Raw genomic sequence first — 22,138 nt, 5'->3', positions numbered from 1 at the left:
ATGTCGTGGATCAGCTATGAAAAATATTAAGATGGTTGTTCCTACGTACTTCCATGAGATACAGTGTCAGACACTCAAGCTACTTGATGATCGGCTAAAAAATACATATATTTACCCATTGTTACCTTATATTCTGGTACTTTGAATTGTCCTTTAAGTATTAATCACATTATTTTGCGCTAATATTTAAACTGTGTAGGAATAAAGCGGTGTGAAAATAAAGAGATTTGGAGCAAAATTGAATAAAACACAAAAAAAGGAAAATAAAACAATTAAAAGAATATAAATGGGGGGCACCCTTTGGGTTTTGTCCCCCCAAATGCAAGACAAAAAAAGAGCGGAGGAATTACAAATTGAAAAAATGCTACCATATTGTGCACCAGGGCCAGCGCCAGGCGCTGCCCTGGACGCTCGAAGCAATAATTTTTCCTATTTTGTTCGGGACAAGGTTATTTCAGTCCTACACGGTCTCGATTTGTATAAATTGGTTCTAAACCTATTTTGAAAGAAGAGGACGTTTTTTACAGTAGCTTTTAACCAAAGGAGAGCATAGAGCTGCCGTGGAGGCCGGGTTTCATCATTTCTTCCACCAAACTTAGTAATTTTTTTATGTTTCTTTGTATGAATTGTTGTTTGGCTACCATGTCTATGTGGATCTAAACTCCACGTTCTAGGGTTGTGGTTCTTTCATTACTATTGTTATTAGAATATTGATTTTGATTTCTTGATTTATCGTATTGGTTTATTTACTCAATCTTGCACTTAATTATTTGAGTGCTTGATCATCAATTGAATACTATCTATGAATATAGAGTTGAACTCGAAAGTGGGAATTTTAGATTGCATATAGGATTGAGTAGAGCAAGTTCTTGAACTTGGGCATCGGGGAATGAATTCGCGGTTAGGATAGACATATACCTAATTGCCTTGCTTGGTTGATTTACAGGAATTATAAATGCGTTCTTGTTAGTTCTAATTCCATAGACATATAAGCATTAGGTTAGCTTGAATAGGCGAGTAAGAACTCGACAGATTCTTTTGAGCAATATTAACTTTGTCTACCAATAAATCAGATAAATTAATTAGTCAATTCAATTGAAGAATACAATATGATTGTTAAATATCTCATAACCCTAGATCATTTTCATAATATTGATAACATAAAAATCTGTTCTTCCTCTATTCAAAGTTCATTATTTGTTTTTATTTATTTTAATTAGTTTAGAATCAAATATTTCTAGTTTTAATTCTTGTTTAGATAGTTAGAATAGTCTAATTTAGTTAACAGTTAATCACAAATCCACGTGGGTTCGACATCCGACTTCTAATCACTTTATTACTTGACGGTCGCGTATACTTACATGTGCGTTTGGCCGCAACAAGTTTTTGGCGCCGTTGCCGGGACTTAGAAATTAACTATTTTTCTAGATTAGACTTTTACTTTTATCTTTACAAGTTTTTTTCCTTCTCTTTTTGTAAATATTTTATTTTTATAACTATTTTATTTTTCTCTTATTGCATTTCTAGTTCTCTTAGCATGACATATGGGGATGAAATATTCGAAGGTAAGGTTATTGAAGAAGACGCTTGGTTGACGGAAGTGTGACGACCCGGCCAGACGTCTCATGAGTTACCGCTCTGTTTCCCCCATTTATACTTCTTTATGCTTTGTTATCTGTGTTTTGTGGCATCGGGTTGGTCGGATCGAGTTCGGAATAATTTTGATAAGATTTGAGACACTTAGTCTCTTTTATGAAGGTTTAAGTTGAAAATGTCAACCAAATGTTGACTTATGTGTTAGAGAGCTCAGATGTGAGTTTCGATGGTTTAGTTAGCTTCGGAAGGTAATTTATGACTTAGGAGTGTGATCGGAATGGGTTTTGGAGGTCCGGAGTAGAATTAGGCTTGAATTGGCGTGATATTTTGGCAATTTCCGATTGGTAGTTGAGATTTTGATCTGGTGGTCGGAATGGAATTCTGATAAATGCAGTAGCTTTGTTGTGTCATTTGGGATGTGTGTGCAAATTTTCAAGTCATTCGGACGTGATTTGGTTGGGGTTTTGATCAAAAGCATATTTCGGAAGATTTTAGAAACTTAGGCTTGAATCCGATGTGTTTTGAGTGATTTGATGTTGTTTGAGGTGTTTTGATGATTGGAACAAGTTTGAATAATGTTTTAGGAAGTGTTGGTGCCATTGGTTGAGGCCCCGGAGGCCTCGGGTGAGTTTCGGGTGATCAATCGAACCAATTCTAAGTTGGAAAATTGCAGAAGTTCAGGTTCAGCTGTTGTAGGGTTTTGCCCTTCGCGATCGCGAGGGGAGTCCTCCAATTTCATAGAAGGAATTTAGGAAGGGGCCCAATTTCTCTTCGCGTTCGCAGAGCTTGGATTGTGGTCGCATTGTTTGGGAAGAGTGTGCATCGCGAACGCGTGTAAGGAGTCCCGATCGCATTGTGTTAATTGGACCAGGGGTCTGGGAAGGATTTTGTTCAACGCGAATGCGGGAGGTGGTCTGCAATCGCGTAAGGTCAGTGGCTCAGGCATTGTGATCGCAGGGTCTTGGACGCGATCGCATAGAGTTATTTTGGGAGCTGAGATTTTTGTGCTTCGCGATCGCAAAGTTTTTCCCGCGGTCGCGATGAAGGAAAAGCAGACCTTGGCAGAATGTTTTAAGTCATTTCATCAGCGATTTTGGGTCTATTTTCACCCATAGTTGATCATTTTGAGAGCTTCTTGGTGGGGATTAAAGAGGTATTCAAGGGGAATCGATTGGAGGTAAGATCTTTGAACTTAAAACTCCTTTCTATTGTGAAATCTACCTAGAAAATCATGGGACTTAAGCTAAAAATGGAAGAACTAGGGCTTGAAATTTTGGAATTTTGATTTAGGGATTTGGAGGACCAGTTGGGGTCGGATTTGAGAACTTTTGGTATGTATAAACCCGTGGGGAGATAAGGAACCCGTTGATGTAAAATTTTCTGAGTTTCGAGAAGTGGGCCCGGGGCTCGGGGTTTGCTAATTTCGGAAATTGTTTTATATTTTTCGATTGTTTTCTCTTGGGCTTTGTTCCCTTAGCATATTGTGATGTATTCGTTCTGCTTTTGGATAGATTCAACGCGCGTGGAGGCTGATTCGAGGGGCAAAGGCATCGCGAGCTAGAGATTTAGCCGGTTCGAGGTGAGTAATGAATGTAAATGATGTCCTGAGGGTTTGAAAACCCGGATTGACACATCGTAGTGCAATATTTAGGTGGGGCATACACTTAATGACGAGCGTGGGGTCGTGCACTATTGGGGATTGTGATTTAGTCCATCCTGATTGATGATTTTACCGCGTATTTGGCTGAGATTTATTTGTTTTCATCATAAATTGGACTGAATGCCATATTTGGGCCTAGTGCCATTTATGTGAACCCTTCGGGGTAATTTATTGATATTTCCCTCACTGTTTTAATTTAATACTTGAACTAAGTCCCGATAATTTCCACTGTTTTACTATTCAGCCACTCTTTCTCAGTTTTAAAACTTAAATAATATTTTAAATGATGTTTGGGCTGAAAATACTATTTTTACTATTGCTCGAGAGGCTTGTGATGATTTTTGGACTGAGTAAGGCCGAAGGACTGTATTGTGAGGAACATTGTTACTGATATGAGGGCGAGGGCCTGAGATACACGTATACGCCACGAGGTGGCTTGATTGATATGAGGTCGAGGGCCTAGATTTGATACCACGAGGTGGCTTGTTATTGCGCTTGGGCCGTAAGGGGCCCCTCCAGGAGTCTAAATACCCCCAGTGAGCGCGGGTACCCATTGTGATGTGAGATTGAGCCCGAGGGGGCTGGTATTATTCTGAGATTGAGCCCGAGGGGCTGGTACTATTCTGAGTTGTTGCCCCAGGGGCGGATTTGTTGATACTGTGCCCGAGGAGCAAACTTCTATTTGTATTTACCTGTTAATTACTTGTTTTACTTGTTGAAAAAGGGATTTTACTTGATTCTTGACTGAGTTACGGTTTTTAAGTGATTTTTACTGCTTCGGTATAGAATGCCTTGTGTTTTCCTGTGTTTTCTTACTTTCAGCCTCTCACGACCCAAATCAGGAACCTGGTCGTGATGACGCCTCTCGTGAAGACAAAGCCATCCAGTCTAACCCAATTCGTCTTTTTAAACAGTTGTTTAACACAAATATAGTACAACATGGTTTAATAATATCAAATAGCAAAATATATAGATAAGATGCGGAAACCCAGCCCGACACAGCCCTAACTGGGTGTCACAAGTCATGGGAAACTAATGAATCCTGGCACAAGTCTACTAAATACGAAATGTGTAGTTCGAATAACATGTAAATGATAAGATAAGGGAGACACGGGGCTGCGGACGCCAACAGCTACCTCATAGTCTCCGAAACTCCATCTGGACTGGAAGGATCAGCTCTTATGTGGAAATATGCTATGCCTGAATCTGCACACACAGTGCATGGAGTAATGTGAGTACTCTGACCCAGTGTGTAATAACAATAACTAATGGTGACAGTATGAAATCACGTAAAGGCACTAAGCAGTTCTATATCAAAATAGTAAAAATCATTTAAGCAGTAGTGAATGAGGAAATCCTGTGAAATTCTTTAAACCAGGTAAAATAGATATAATCAGTATAAATCAGCTCCTCAAGCATTTCAGTTCATTTATTCGTTCTTATCCTCAGTCCTCAATCCATATACCTCTCACGATAATCGAATCAACAAATATACATACCGTTGTGGCGTGCAGCCTGATCCGTATATCGCTGTGGCACACAACCCGATCCATAATAATAATAGTCGACTGCGCTCATTGGGGGTGTGCAGACTCCGGAGGGGCTCCTTCAGCCCAAGCGCTATATTGCTGCGGCGTGCCTCCCTGCCATCGAGAAAACAGAAGTGTGACCTCCCTGCCAATCTATCCAACATCTGATCAATGAAGGGAAGTGGTCTTTCCGGGTGGCTAGATTCAACTTTCGATAGTCCATACAAATTCTCCAGCCTGTGACGGTTCTTGTTGAGATCAATTCATTGTTGTCATTTGTCACAACCGCCATGCCACCCTTTTTAGGAACACATTGAACTGGGCTTACCCAGCTGCTGTCAGAGATTGAGAAAATAATTCTCGCATCCAACCACTTTATCACCTCCTTCTTCACCACTTCCTTCATGTTGGGGTTCAGCCTCCTCTGATGTTCCCTGGAAGGTTTGTGACCCTCTTCCAACCGAATCTTGTGCATGCAGTAGGTGGGGTTGATCCCCCTAATGTCTGCCATGGTCCACCCAATGGCAGTTTTGCACTCCCTTAGTACCTGTAAAAGCTTTTGAACCTGCACATCTAATAAACTAGATGAGATAATAACAGGAAATGTGGAGTCAGGTCCCAGAAATTCATACCTGAGGTTGGCTGGCAATGGATTTAACTCCAGCTTTGGTGGTTCTTCAATGGATGGCTTAGCTGGAGGAGTTTCTCTCTTTTCTAAGTGCAAGGGCTCAAACTCTAGATTTCTCTCCCAGAATCCTCTACCTTCTAATGCCAACACCCATTCTGCCAAATCCTCATCATTCACTTAATCTAAGTTCATCAAACATGCAGCAAGGGGTTCCTCAATTGTCAACACCTCATCATCAGACTCTACAATAACATCTACGGCATCAATAAGAGAGCAATTGGCGAACTCGCTTGGTCGCCTCATAGACTTCTGCACATTGAATGTTATTTCCTCATCATTGAGTCTCATTTTGAGCTCCCCAATCTCACAGTCAATCAGAGCTCTCCCCGTGGCCAAGAATGGTCTTCCTAAGATTATAGGAATCTCTTCATCCACTTTGCAATTCAAGATCACAAAATCTGCAGGGAACACAAATTTCCCCACCTGAATAAGCACATCATCAAGGATACCGAATGGACGCTTCACAGTCCTGCCGGCCAGCTGCAACAACATGAAGGTGGGTCTAGCTCTCCAAATGCCCAACCATCTTATAGATAGCCAGGTCATAATATTAATGCTGGCCCCTAAATCACAGAGCGCCTTTTCTGTGCCCGCTGAATAATATGAGTAACACCCCGACTCGAGTTACGAAGTATTATTTATGTTGCATGGGGTGATCCTTTAGGCTAAACAATTTAGGATCCCCCCATCCTTATTAAATAATTCTCTCGCTTCTTTAGACTAATTCATCATTGAGTTCGGCCGGTACCCACCGTTATGGACCTCAAGGGGTGCCTAACACCTTCCCCTCAAGGTAATTTCGAGCCCTTACCCGACCTTTGGTAATGCAAAATGGTATAATATGAAGCTCTAGGTGCCCTAACATACATTAATCCGTTAGGTGGCGACTCTAACCAATTCCTTTTCCCTACCCTCTCAAAGTAGTTGTCAAAATATCAAAACCCGATTTCGCGAGAAAAAGGGGGCTTGACATTGCACCTTAATTCGTGCACCACGTGCGCTTTGGATGTAGGAGCCCCTCCGGAGTCTGCACACCCCGTGTGAGTGCAGGTACCTATTGAGTGTGAGTACTGAGGGTTGAGAGCCTAGTGATTGAGCTGTTGAGATGAGTTGAGTGATTGTTGCCCTGAAATGTTGTACTTGCTTTCATTTGCTGTTGAACTTATTTGATATCAGTCATTATTGTGCAATTCTTAGAAGATTTTATATCCGGTCTATTTTAACTTGAAACTGTATAAAACTGTCTTGACTTAAACTGCCGAATTTGAAAGCATGTCTATTCTTTACTGAAACTACTGAAATGAACTTTACTTGTATAGCTCATCACTGCTTCTCATTCCTTTGTTTGTTTCTGTTACTTACTAATTTGGAAGTACTCACGTTACTCCCTGTACCTTAATAATTCATATGCAATGTTTTAATAAAATTTGTATAAGTTTAAAAGAAAATTATACTTATATATAGGATACACGCGCAACGTGCGTACCCAGAGACTAGTATATGTAAAGAGAGAGAGAGAGAGTAAGGATTTATATTTGTTTAACTAGTCTCAGGGTACGCGCGTTGCGCGTGTGCCCTATCTCATTGACTAACCTTTTTTTCTGAAATAATCACATACTTATAATATTAAAGTCTTTCTTTGATAGATAAAATAAAACACGTAAAAGTTGAGGATGATTATTATTGATTATATATCACCAACTCAATAAAAAAATAAGTTATAAATAGAAATCCTCAATCATTAGTTATTATCCTACTATGGTTGTATGAGGATTTCCGTAGAACAGTTTTATGAAAATTATTGTTATTCATGCGACGTACCGAAAACAAATAAGTAACATAAAAATCCTTTTATCATGCTTTTTTTAAAATTTATGAATTAACATAAATTGAAAAACTGACTATTAGTTTTCTAGGAATTTTGGAATAACGTTAAAGTGGTTGGCCTACCATGACAATATAAATCCTAAAAAGACTAATATTGAGTTAATATTTTTCAAAAGAAGTAATTTAATTTATATAAAATATAATGAGTAGTCATTCGTTAGAATATATTTGGTCTTTAGTTGTTCCATACTTATTGCTTTAAGTTTTATCTTTGCAATTACTATAATATAAATGATTTACTTTATTTTTATATCCTAAGAGTTATGTCTACTTAAAAAAATAATTTATTATACGATGATTAGTTTAAAAAGAGTTGAATTGGATCTTTTGCTATAGCTAATTTTAAAGCGTAATCATTTTTTTCTTAATTCCAAATGAAATAATGTATTTTTCTGCAAATTCTTAGTATTGGTTGATAATAGGTGAATTTAACTATAATTAGGTCCTAAATAACCACCTTTTTGTATAGTTTGGATGATAAAAGTGATAACAAAATGCTCTTATTAGTGCTTTTCATGCTTTGCAGGTTATATATGATCAGAGAAGGCTATGGAGTACTTTTGGGATCAAATATGGAGGAAAAAGAGGCCGATCGTAAAATTCCGTCAAGTAAACCACGCGAAACAACTCAAGTCAGAACTAGAAGAGGACTGCCGCGGTTCCACCGCGACCGCGGCGGAACCGCGGTAGAAGATGGCTGCAGACAAAGTGAGAATCAGAGAGCATGTTTGGCCGCGGTTTGACCGCGGCAGAACTGCGGTGGAGGCGGAGAACTTCAGGGACTAAAGTGCAAAACACGAGATTTTTAGCCCAAAACCCTATTTTAAACACTAAACTTCGCTCAAGAGAGACATTTATTGATTTAGAGAGTATTTTGGCAAGGAAAAACAATTGTGAGAGATCACCCAAAATATCTTTCTTCGTTTCTTTGATTTTTCTTGCAAGATTTAATATGAATATTGTTTTAGTTTGTTTACCCATAGTTATGAGGAGTTAAATCCTTTGTTTAAGGTTTTGATGGAACTTATTGGGGGATGAACTTCTTGTTTATGTGAATACAAATTGCTAGTCTCAATCTTTATTTGTTCAACTTTGTGCATGTTGTAGTTAATTGAAAGGATCCTCAATTAGCTGTGCCTATTTAGTGTGCATAACTCGGGAGAGAGTGCATATTTAGGTTATTGTTGAACAACACTACTCCCAAAGTATAAGAGGGATCTATAACTGTGGGTTTAAAGGCGGGATTAGGGATAACGAAGCCTTGAGTGCAATCTAAAGTGAACCGTATTAATTAGAGCTAGCTAGTGTATCTCGGGAGAGTGCATTGAGTATATTACTGTGATTACTCGGGAGATAGTTACGGTAAGATGAGCGTTCATAATTGATAGAGAGGTGCTGGACAATTTGTATGAAGCATAAAGAGAAAGGATTCCATCAATAGGGGAAGTCATTACCTTAGCGTTTTCTCATTATTGTTTACAACCTTAGCATCTTTAGTTTACAGCTATTTATTTACTTGCAGTTTTAGTTATTAAAGACACCATCAACTGTGATTCAAACGTTTGGGGAAATTGGTTCTTAGGAGTTTAGTGGGTCTAAAGATAGTGATTGATAGGTTAACTCTCTGTGGATTCGACTCTGGGCAGAATACTCGGGTTATATTTGCAACGTTCGCAGGGTCCTTTTTATAAGGCATAGTTGGGCGTGGTGAAATTTTGGTGTCTTTGCCAGGGAGTTAACGGAATTATCAATTACCGTTGATAGAAATACAAAAATTCTTAGTGTAGTCAGTTTTCTCTACACCAAATTTTTGATTGAAATTTTTGACGGTTGTTGACGTGGTTGCACAGGTGTATGCCTAGAAACTCTACGAGGACTGGAGAACTACTTGAAGGACTCTCAGACCCCGAGAAAACATTCTAGATATTGAACCGTGCCAACAAAAGACTTCAACAACCTCATCAAACACACAAACTCGAAACTGACATGGGTGACATATACAACGTCAACGGAAACGTCAGAGATATGGCACCTCTTGTGCCTGAGGCTATACTATATGACTAGGCACAACCCACATCTAACAATCTGGCCACTGCCATTGTTGTGCCCGCGATACAAGCTGAATCGTTCCAGATCACGAACAACATACTGCACTTGTTGCAAAATAAGGGACTATTTTCTGGGACACCAGCCGAAGATCCTCAGCAGCACTTGAAGAACTTCCTGCGATTTGCAAAACTCAAAGGCAACCCAACATAACCCCGGAAGCAGGGTGTTATTATTTCCATTCTCGGTGACAGGAGCTTCTCAGATCTGGATAAACTCACTCCCCATAAACTCTATAGAAACTTGGGATGAGTTAGTCAAGCAATTTCACATCAAGTTCCACCCACCCAACAAAACAGCTCAACAAATTGATGAGATTGTGAGCTTTAAACAGAAACCAATGGAGACACTGCATGAGACATGGAGCCGGTTTAAAGGAATGTTGGTTATATGTCCACACCATAGTATTCCAGATCAGATGTTGGGACAACGGTTTTACATGGGACTGTCAGATAACATGAAGAACATTGTAGATGCCTCAGCTGGTGGGGCATTTTTTAGCAAAACTTGGAGAGAAGGTCAGAGTCTGCTTGACAAAATGGCTCATAATTCGGGGTGGATGAGGAGTAATGCACCTATCACTCCAGTGGCGACCCTCTTGACACAGATGAGCATACTCACCAAAAAGGTAGAGGAATCAGGGCAGAAACAGCAAGTGCACATTGTTGATACTACCAATGGGGGCTTGTGCACATTTTGCATTAGTCAGCCAGTTGGTAATCCTTGGAATGCAGAACATGATCATCATCATCAACACCCTGAAGACATGAACTATGTGTCAAACTATGGAGGCCAGAGACAGGGCAATCAGATCTGGGGTCAGCAAACTCAGCAGCCATACAGACCACCTCAGCCACAGTACAACGCTGGAAGCATGGGATGTATGAGACCCTCCAACAATATGGAACCTTATCCAAGGCCACAATTGTACAACAATCAGCAGCAAGGGTATCCCCCACATCAGCAATAGCATGGTAGAAGGCAAGAAGATGGGTTCACTAGACTTGAAGCAATGATGCAGTAGCGTCCATTTGGTATCCTTGATGATGTGCTTATTCGGGTGGGGAAATTTGTGTTCCCTGCAGATTTTGTGATATTTGATTGCAAAGTGGATAAAGAGATTCCTATAATCTTAGGAAGACCATTCTTGGCCACGGGGAGAGCTCTGATTGACTGTGAGACTAGGGAGCTCAAAATGAGACTCAATGATGAGGAAATAACATTCAATGTGCAGAAGTCTATGAGGCGACCAAGTGAGTTCGCCAAGTGCTCTCTTATTGATGTCGTGGACGTAATTGTAGAGTCTGATGATGAGGTGTTGACAATTGAGGACCCCCTTGCTACATGTTTGATGAACTTAGATGAAGTGAATAGTGAGGATTTGGCGGAATGGGTGTTGGCATTGGAAGGTAGAGGGTTCTGGGAGAGAAATCTAGAGTTTGAGCCCGTTCACTTAGAAAAAAGAGAAACTCCTCCAGCTAAGCCATCCATTTAATAACCACCAAAGCTGGAGTTAAAGCCATTGCCAGCCCACCTCAGGTATGAATTTCTAGGACCTCACTCCATATTACCTATTATTATCTCGTCTAGTTTGTTAGATGTGCAGGTTCAAAAGCTTTTACAGGTACTAAGGGAGTGCAAAACTGTCATTGGGTGGACCATGGTAGACATCAGGGGGATCATCCCCACCTACTGCATGCACAAGATTCGGCTGGAAGAGGGGCACAAACCTTCCAGAGAACATCACAGGAGGCTGAACCCCAACATGAAGGAAGTGGTGAAGAAGGAGGTGATAAAGTGGTTGGATGCGGGAATTATTTTCTCAATCTCTGACAGCAGCTGGGTAAGCCCAGTGCAATGTGTTCCTAAAAAGGGTGGCATGACGGTTGTGACAAATGACAATAATGAATTGATCTCAACAAAAATCGTCACATGCTGGAGAATTTGTATGGACTATCGAAAATTGATCTAGCCACCCGGAAAGACCACTTCCCACTCCCCTTCATTGATCAGATGTTGGGCAGATTGGCAGGGAGGTCACACTTCTGTTTTATGGATGGGTACTCAGGGTACAATCAGATCTCCATTGCACCGGAGGACAGAGAGAAGACCTCCTTCACATGCCCGTATGGCATTTATGCCTTTAGACGGATGACCTTTGGCCTATGCAACGCACCTGCCACATTCCAATGGTGCATGATGGCCATATTCACTGACATGGTTGAGGACATAATAGAGGTGTTCATGGATGACTTTTCAGTGGTGGGGAATTCATTTGATGAGTGCTTGATAAATCTGATGTGTGTGCTGAAAAGGTGCATCGAGACCAACTTGGTTCTGAACTGGGAGAAGTGCCATTTCATGGTACAAGAAGGCATAGTTTTGGGGCACCAGGTGTCAAGCAAGGGAATAGAGGTGGATCGCGCGAAAGTTGGTGTAATAGCAAAGCAGCCTCCACCAACTTCAATCAAAGCCATCAGAAGCTTCCTTGGACATGCCGGTTTTTACCGGAGGTTCATAAAAGACTTCTCCAAAATCGCCAACCCTCTCTGTAAGTTGTTAAAAAAAGATCACCCGTTTGTGTTTTCTGATGATTGTAGGGTAGCATTTGAGGAGTTGAAAAAGAGACTGGTCACAGCACCCATCATTGTTGCCCCCAACTGGGAGAAACCGTTTGAACTAATGTGTGATGTCAGTGACTATGCAGTGGGAGCAGTGCTTGGCCAGCGGAAAGACAAACTGATGCACCCAATCTACTATGCTAGTAGAACGCTGAGTGGAGCCCAGTTGAACTACACTGTGACTGAAAAGGCGATGTTGGCTGTAGTGTTCGCGTTTGACAAGTTCTGATCCTACCTGATAGGGTCCAAGGTAATTGTATATACTGACCATGCAGATCTCAGGTACTTAATAGAAAAGAAAGAATCTAAGCCACGCCTGATTCGTTGGGTGTTGCTATTGCAAGAGTTCGATCTTGAGATTCGTGACCATAAGGGCACTGAGAATCAAGTCGTTGATCATCTATCACGACTTGAGGGAGCTGAAAATGTAGTTGAGGTTGAGGAAATACTGGAAACTTTTCCAGACGAGCAGTTGCTCGCCACCACTTATCAAGAAGCACCATGGTATGCAGACTTTGCTAATTACCTGGCCAGTGGTATAGTTCCTCACGAACTTTCATCGGTCCAAAGGAAAAGATTTTTTCGTGAAAGCTGCCAGTATTACTGGGATGAACCTTATCTGTTTAGAATATGACTTGATAATATGATCCAGAGATGCGTCCCCGAGATAGAGCAATTTTCTGTTTTGCAGGCTTGCTACGCATCTGCGTATGGTGGACACTTTGGAGGGGTTAGGACAACGGCAAAGGTGCTAGAGGCTGGATTCTTCTGGCCGACAGTGTTTAAAGATGCGCACCTATGGGTGAAGAGCTGCAATGAATGTCAGCGGACCGGGAATATTTCCCGACGCCACGAGATGCCCATGAACCCAATTCAAGAGGTGGAAGTGTTTGACGTCTGGGGGATTGACTTCATGGGCCCCTTCCTCAGCTCCTATGGCAATAAGTACATTATTGTTGCTGTAGACTTTGTGTCCAAATGGGTGGAAGCTACTGCGTTACCCACCAATGATGCAAAAGTGGTGGTGGGATTTCTAAAGAAGAACAAATTCACCTGCTTTAGGACACCACGAGCAATTATCAGTGATGGAGGCACTCATTTCTGCAATAGGGCCTTTGAAAAGTTGCTTACTAAGTACGATGTGCGCCACAAGGTAGCTACTCCTTACCACCCGCAAACTAGTGGAAAGGTTGAAGTGTCCAACAGAGAAATCAAGAGTGTGTTGACTAAAACTGTGAACGCCACAAGAACTGATTGGGCAAGGAAGCTAGATGATGCACTCTGGGCTTACAGAACTGCCTTCAAAACTCCAATTGGTATGTCACCTTACAAGTTGGTGTTTGGGAAGGCATGCCACCGGCCAGTGGAACTTGAACATAAAGCGTGGTGGGCATCGAAACAGTTGAACTTAGACATGGAAGCTGCGGCCACGTCAAGAGTCACTGAATTACATGAGCTCTAGGAGTTTAGATATCTTGCTTTTGAGAGCACAAAATTGTACAAGGAGAGAATAAAGAGGTTGCACGACCAGAACATTGTTGAGAGAAATTTCAAACCCGGGGACATGGTATTGCTATACAACTCAAGACTACGTCTGTTCCCAGGTAAACTTAAGTCACGATGGTCTGGTCTATTTCGAGTAGTTGAAGTTTTCCCGTCAGGAGCTGTTGAGATTTCCACAGAGAATGACTCTCGTAAATTCAGAGTCAATGGTCAAAGATTGAAGCCATATGTGGGCATGAGCGAGAAAAAGGAAGTGTCTGAGCTGCACCTGACTGAACCACAGAGGTCGAGCCAGCCTTAAATGCGCTCATCCTGCGTCGTGCCGCGATGTTAAATTAGGCGCTGCGTGGGAATAAACCCACGAAATTGTTGTAAGTGTAACACATTATATAAAAGAAAAAAAATCAAAAAAATTAGACAACTGCCCAGACCGCGGTTCCCCCGCGACCGCGGTCAAACCGCGGTCATAGACCCCCTCTGAACTTCGTCCACCGCGTTTCCACCGCAACCGCGATAGAACCAGGTATGCAAAAAAAAAGTTTTATTTATTTCCCCCATACCTTTTTTTCTAATTCACCTAACCCAAATCCTCTCTTCTCTTTCTCTATCAAATCCCCCACCCCCCATCCCCCAAAATAAAACCCAAATCCTCTCTTCTCCTTCTCTCTTAAATCCCTCCCTTACTCCCAAAACACCTTCATTGTTATCTTTTCCACACCTCCTCGCACAATTACCAACCCCTTCCAACCTTCATCAAGTAAGTGTTTTCTTCTTTTTGATTCTATTTCTTCTTCTAATTAGTATAATTTAGTCTAAACTAGTTTAGTAAAACCCTAGGTAGGAATAGTGTAGATTTTCTTTCAATTTTTGCTTCTTCTCTGTTTTTATTGTTGTATTTGCTTCTTGTGGATTTGTTTGGTACTAAAATGGTTGGGTCTTTCTTATACTTCGATTGTGGGGGTTGTTTAGATGATTCGGATGCCTAGAAATAATTTTGCGGTGTAGTTTGATGGAGGGCCCTTTTTGGCCATAATTTGGTGCTTGTGGTGCTATTTTGAGGCATTTTGTGCCTATCCTAGGTTGTGGTGGTGTTGTATTTAGTGAATGGTGGTGTTATATTTAACGTGAATCACTTGAGGGAGTAAGTGTGGGGTATTGTATGCCATAATTTGTAAGAACATTGTGGGGACATTGTGGAGGTTGTAATCTTGAACACCTTACTAGTTGGGGGTTTGGCATAGTGTATGAATGGAATAAATGGGGGGTATTATTTGGTGCTTTCGGGTGGTGAAGTCTGAGTAACCATCCGGTTGGCACATATACGATATATTTGATGGTTCTCTTCTATTCTTTGCAAGTCATATAGCTCGTAAATAGATCGGCAGGCTCGTCCCAACAGCCTACATATGATACTTCAAGGTTCGAATCAGAATTGGCAGAGGACGACTTTCATGCCAAGGTCTCAAAGAGCTTCCTCCCTGAGATTCCGATTGATAGGGCAGCCCTCCATGCAGAAAAGGAGGAGATGTATGAGGAAATCCAGCGGAGGGAAATGGAGTTCTTATTTGATGAACCTGAAACGGTCAACAGGATGCTTGTAAGAGAGTTCTACGCGAACTGCCCAGCACATACGTTGCGGGAGGTGACTATGCGGGGCAAATGGGTAGATGCCTCAGTTGAAACTATTCGACAGGTGTTGCGGCTGCCCCGGTTTACTGGTGACATCGACTATTACCAGGACGCCCCAGGAGTCACTTGGGATATTATGACTGATGCACTCTGCGCAAGGGGCCAACCAATCTGGATACGTGTCCATATCACCCTGAACTTCAATTCATTCACCCATTTGGCTAAGTGTTGGCTCACTGTCATTTGTAGTCGGTTCTTGCCCTCAGGCAACACGACTAACGTGAACTTCTAAAGAGCCCTCTTGACATGGTGCTTCGTCACAAAGAAAGATTTTGATGCGGCAAGACTTATTGGTGATGAAATGATCATACGGTCCCCACTGAAAGGGATTCTACTTCCCCTCCCTGGTGACTACATTGTGCCTACTGAATAATGTCCCCACCAATCCTACTGATAGAGAGTTGTCCCTTAAAGCAGCTTTCAAAGCTTCGGGCATCAGAGTGGGCAGGGGTGCACGCACCACCATTTAGATCGATGATGAGGATGATGACCCGATTCCCATGGCACCATCCAGGAGATCCTATGACAGTGCCGGACCCTCTCGGTGCCCCCATGCTGGGGCAGGCTTATCCAGATCACAGTCTACCCATCCTATGTTGGGTACTATGAAGGAAGAGGTCGCAGATCTTCGCACCTCGGTGGAGGGCCTACACACGCGTATGGATGCCATGTCTCAGCGGCAGGCCAGGTCTGAGAGCCGGTTTATGTCCTGGTTCCGTGCTTTATGGAGAGCTTGCCATATGGACCCCATCACCGTCTCCGACTCTGATTGAGGCTCATGGAAGTCTTCTTACCCTTCTGCTCGTTATTTTTTATATGACATGGGGACATGCCATAATTTTTAAGTATGGGGTGGGAGACTTGCTCGGGTAATGTATTGTAGTGTATATAGACATAGTGTATGTTGTAGTATTTGATTGGTGTTGTTGTGTATAATTGACTGTACTCACATTAGAAGTAACTGACTTGGCCCAACGACGGACACTTGTCGACGGGTCTCTTGAGGGTCAAAGTCGGATTTAAAAAAAATATAGAAGACTCTTCCTGAGGACGGACCACTAGGACAGTACTCTTGAGGGAAGTAGTCCATGTAGTTTCTTTATTTTATTTTATTTTTTCTTTTTTTCGGTAGTGTAGTATTTCTCCCTTGGTTTTTTTTTACCACAGTTCTTTTTCAAGGGCTTTTTTTTAACCAGGTTAGGTAAATTTTTTCGTTTGTAGTTTTAGGACTAAAATGGGTGAAGGCTAGAAAGCAACCCGTGATGTACACACCTGAGAATAACAAAAACGAACATGAGGGTGTGACGTCTAAGCTTGTTTGTAGACTCCTAAATCTATGCCTTAATTTTGCACATCCTGTCTTGCTTGAACGCTCGTATGAGTGTGTTGATAAACTGATTCGGAATGAGTTACATGCCAAGTGTGTGTGAGCTATTACTTGTATTTTGTGCTTGCATGTGATACCTAGAACTTGCCATGTGTGTTTGCAAAGCGAAATAGAAGTTGTTTGGTTTTAGAGATGATTGAGGCATTTCTTTGTGTAGCCTGTATATTTTTGAATCCACCTGTATATATTGTCATAGTTAACCCCTTTGAGCTTGAATCCTGTTCTTTGATAACCCTATAATGACCTATATCCCTGTGTTTGAATAGTTTGACTGTTTGAACCTGTACCTCCTAGAAGCACTTGAATTACTAAAGAACATACAAAAGTCAAAGTGTGGGGTGGTAATGAAGTAGGAAAAAGGGGAATCAGAAAATAAATACTTGAATGGTGCAACGGATTTGTAAAAGAAAGAAAGAAAAAAAAAACAGTTGCACCTAAAGAAAAGTGGGGGTCACCTATGAACTAAAATGTGGAAGAATGAGTGGGTTGAGCATGTAAATTGAAATAAAAGGAAGTGTGTATTAAAAGTACTTAGGGAGGTTAGTCACTATATCCAAATATATCCTACCCGTCCCTTAGCCTACATTACAACCAAATAAAGACCTCTTGATCTTTGACTGAATAGCTCGAATAGTAGAGTACTACACTAGGGGCAAGCTTATGGTGTGTCTGTGTGGCATGTGAATATTCTTTGCTGAGAGTGAGTGAATTCTTCCTATCTTTGGTTCCTTGCTGCTTGAATTTTATGTGTGTGGAACTTCTCTTAGAACTATGATGTGAGGGCATGTGACTCAGGAAGAAAAAGTGAGTTTTTACCTCTGTTAGAGTAACTAGTGTGAGCATGAGTGTGTCATGGTATTAGAGTCTTCATCTGAGGCGTGACTGTTGCACTGTTTAGGTTGTTCCTTCATAATGGCGGGTGTGACATAAAAAAAAATTTGGTAATGCATCGAACGATTAGGCCTAGAAGTGTGGTTTAACTTGCTCGAGGACGAGCAAAGGTTTAAGTGTGGGGTGTTGATAATAGGTGAATTTAACTATAATTAAGCCCTAAATAACCACCTTCTTGTATAGTTTGGATGATAAAAGTGATAACAAAATGCTCTTATTAGTGCTTTTCATGCTTTGCTGGTTATATATGACCAGAGAAGGCTATGGAGTACTTTTGGGATCAAATATGGAGAAAAAGAGGCCGATCGTAAAATTCCATCAAGTAAACCACGCGAAACAGCTCAAGTCAGAACTGGAAGAGGACTGTCGCGGTTCCACCGCGCCTGCGGCAAAACCGTGGTAGAAGATGGCTGCATACAAAGTGAGAATCAGAGAGCATGTTTGGCCGTGGTTTGACCGCTACCGCGGTAGAACCGCGGCGGAGGCGGAAAACTTCAAGGACTAAAGTGCAAAACACGGGATTTTTAGCCCAAAACCCTATTTTAAACACTAGACTTCGCCCAAGAGAGGCATGTATTGATTTGGAGAGTATTTTGGCAAGGAAAAACAATTGTGAGATATCACCCAAAACATCTTTCTTCGTTTCTTTGATTTTTCTTGCAAGATTTATGATGTATATTGTTTAGTTTGTTTACCCATAGTTATGAGTAGCTAAATCCTTTGTCTAAGGTTTTGATGGAACCTATTGGGGGATGAACTTTTTGTTTTATTTGTTCAACTTTGTGCATGTTGTAGTTAATTGACAGGATCCTCAATTAGCTATGCCTATTTAGTGTGCATAACTCGGGAGAGAGTGCATATTTAGGTTATTATTGAACAACACTACTCCCAAAGTATAAGAGGGAAATATAACTGAGGGTTTAAAGGAGGGATTAGGGATAACGAATCCTTGAGTGCAATCTAAAGTGAACCGTGTTAATTAGAGCTAGCTAGTGTATCTCGGAAGAGTGCATTGAGTATATTACTATGATTACTCGGGAGAGAGTTACGGTAAGATGAGCGTTCATGATTGATAGAGAGATGCTGGACAATTTGTATGAAGCATAAATAGAAAGGATTCCATCAATAGGGGAAGTCATTACCTTAGCGTTTTCTCATTATTGTTTACAACCTTAGCATCCTTAGTTTACAGCTGTTTATTTACTTGCAATTTTAGTTATTAAAGACACCATCAACTGTGATTCAAACGTTTGGGGAAATTGATTCTCAAGAGTTTAGTGGGTCTAAAGATAGTGATTGATAGGTTAACTCTCTGTGGATTCGACTCTGGGCAGAATACTCAGGTTATATTTGCAACGTCCGCAGGGTCTTTTTTATAAGGCATAGTTGGGCGTGATCATTGGTTCATTCCGAATTTCAATTATGTAATGAAATTCTATTTTTAAAGGGTAAAAATTTATCTGACATTTCACTTTGAATATTTGTATTTGAAGAATCATTAGTTTTATTGACTATTGCTAATCACCTCTATCTCTTATAAGTTTTGCCAGTTTGTTTGTTCTAATTATTGAGTACCGCTTTTCAATATTATAGAAATGACAAATAAATAATATTATTTGAGTAGAAAAGCAGTTCAACCATAATATAGTATAGAAATCAGAAATTACCATTAGAATTTCATCATTAATTAACACCGTTAACTATTTATCTTACCATATGACACTTATTTAGACTTCAAATAGTAATTGATTTATGATATAAAGAAAATAGCACATTCACAGCTCCGTTCACGTTATTTAATTTCAAGATTATTTTAACGGGTAATATGTTGAAAATGCATTAAGTTCGTAATTTCCTAATTTAAAAATACTAAACATTAGAAACACTAACATGGAAGGTATTATAGTTACGTAATATAAACTCTTAATTATTTATATTTGTGATAATGAACGAATAATGTTAAAAAGATTCTAACCCTTAGTATTTAATTTTTACTATTAGTTTATAAAATAAAATATTAATTTATTTTAAAGTCCATGATATTAGAACACTATTATTCTAATAAATAAAGATTTAGTAAATAAAATTTTATGTGATTAAAAAGTTTATTTTGTTTGGCAAGTAACTGAATAACTATTTTGTCTAACGTAAAATCTAATTTAATAAATATACAAGCCGACGAGATACTTTTAATTGGTAAGAATAACTCTTCAATGCTCAAAAACTTAGTAGCTGATTATATGCAGTTCTATTATAATTTATTTTAACAAAATAAAAATTTAAACAAGTAGAAACATGGAAAGTCTCGTCTATTGTTTTTGTATCATAATTACAGTGATTCACTTATATAAGGTAAACTTTCCATTGATTTTTAAATTTCCTTTTTTCGTAGTTTAAATAAGAAAAGACATAATAAATAGACTTTTAGTTGATGTAAAAGTCCTAAATATTAGGAAGATAAGTAAAATGACAATTTTATTTAATGTAAACTTTATTTTTAAAGGGTAAAAAAGGCGAACGACATTTCGCTAAGGGCCTCCGTGCTTTTAATATAGTACTAATCTCTACGTAGTGCCTCGCACGTAATACTTAGGATCGGAAAAAAGATGAAAAACAAAAAAAGATAAGATAGTAGTAGACATTAGAAGTGCATAACAATTACAGCGCCTAATAGTTAATGTGAAATATATGAATACTTGTTATCAAAATAGATTCGAGCAACTTATTTATAAAATTAAAAATGAGTTAAAACTTTATTTTGTCACAAATTATATGTTTCTTATTTGATAAAATCATAAATTCAGCTAAAAAGTATTTACCAAAAACTAAACCTAATACTAATCAGATAATTTGATTTCTAATATGCTATTGTTGTTTGAACTCTAAGAAATTAACACGTTCAAACTTTTTTTTAAAAAAAACACGACAAAAAAAATTCTCCAAGCTATATCTATTACCTCAATTTATAATCTAACCACAGTAAGCCCAAAAACCTAAGCTTAATCATATATGCCTTGCAGTAAGTATTTTTCTTTTAAATTTGACATGACAATATTTTATTTTAATAAAACGTAATTATAAAAATTGAGATTAACATACCACAGAAATGCCACTACGTTTAATGTGTTGCGCGAATATCTTGTGTATAGTAATTCTAATCATAAGATATATATTTTGTATTCTCAAAAGTTCTCCAAACCTGTTTCAATATGAAACTTCAACCGGGGATAATGCAGAATGAGAGAAAAGAAATTTCTTGTTCTTAGTAATGGGAATGATATAAAGTGGACATCAACCGGGGAATATATATAATTTTTCTTGTCCTTCACAAATCATGCTTTAGAATTTCAACAATAGCTCAAACGACTAAAAAGTTAGAAATTTAAGAGGAAGACATGGTGAAAAGTAAGTGCTGAATTCAATCTCACGGGCACACGATGAACAAAAAAATCAATTAAAAAAATAACACCAGAAGCCTAATTCAATAACTGAAGTTATAAATATGAAATAGAATATAGATTAGATGAAAAATTTCCTGTTGGATTGGCTGCATCAATGTTGGCAAAGTTGAATATCAAACAACAATTATGCAAAGGACGTATAAATTTTGTAAGCAAAAGGTTTTTATATATAGAGGGTTAAAGTGAGCACTTAATTACATCCAATTACAAATTAGATATAGTAATCGTGTCTATTGATGGTAATCAAAATCCTAGTATGAGTGAAATTCTTAATTTTAACACTTTTATCCAATATGAAATTATCTATATTATTATTACTATATTAAAAGCACGAAGGCCCTTAGCGAGCCTTTTAAAATAGAGTTCACACTGGACAAAATAGTTATTTAATTATTTTCCTAATATTTAAGAGTTTAAAATCAACTAAAAATTTATTATTAAATCTAACATAAACTCCTACTTAGGTTAGAAAGACACATCTATAAAAAGAACCCTAGCAATATGTTCGACAAAAAAGCCTCCACCAACCACCCTTTATTATTTCTTTCTCCAGATTACTCCATGCCAGGTTCACATGTCAAAATCTCTGAAAGGATCACATTAAAAGGCCAAGTCATTCAAGGATTGTTCTGTATTTTGAAGCAATCTCCCTGCACTTCCAACTTGACTATAGGTAACTTTTATTTAAATCATTATTTATGATGGTTTGATTCTTGGATTGCCACTCAAGCCAGATTGCATTATTTGACGATTTAGTTTATAAACTCGATTTTGTTGTGTTGGCATACCTTATAATATATATGATTTTGGCACATACCAATCTTTAATTTTCTTTTGTCTTTCTGTTCTTGATAGATAACGAAATTATTATTTTTAAGGTGTACATGTGCTTATTTATTCCTACTTGTAATCAGTGATTGTTGCAGTTTCTTTTAATAAAGAAAAGAATTTTAGTTGGTGTTTCTTTAATGTCAATGACATGCGGTGTTCTACTTAGTTATGAAAATTTCTATCTCTCAGTTATATGTTATTGCATCATACAGTACAAAGGTAACAATTAACGCAGATTTGCAATTCTTTTAAGCTAAGGTTGAATTAGTTCTACCACGTTAGTTCGATG

This window comes from Nicotiana tabacum, chromosome 5 (assembly GCF_000715075.1).
Source record: "Nicotiana tabacum cultivar K326 chromosome 5, ASM71507v2, whole genome shotgun sequence".
Classification (NCBI taxonomy): Eukaryota; Viridiplantae; Streptophyta; class Magnoliopsida; order Solanales; family Solanaceae; genus Nicotiana; species Nicotiana tabacum.
Note: the sequence above shows the minus strand (reverse complement) of the source record.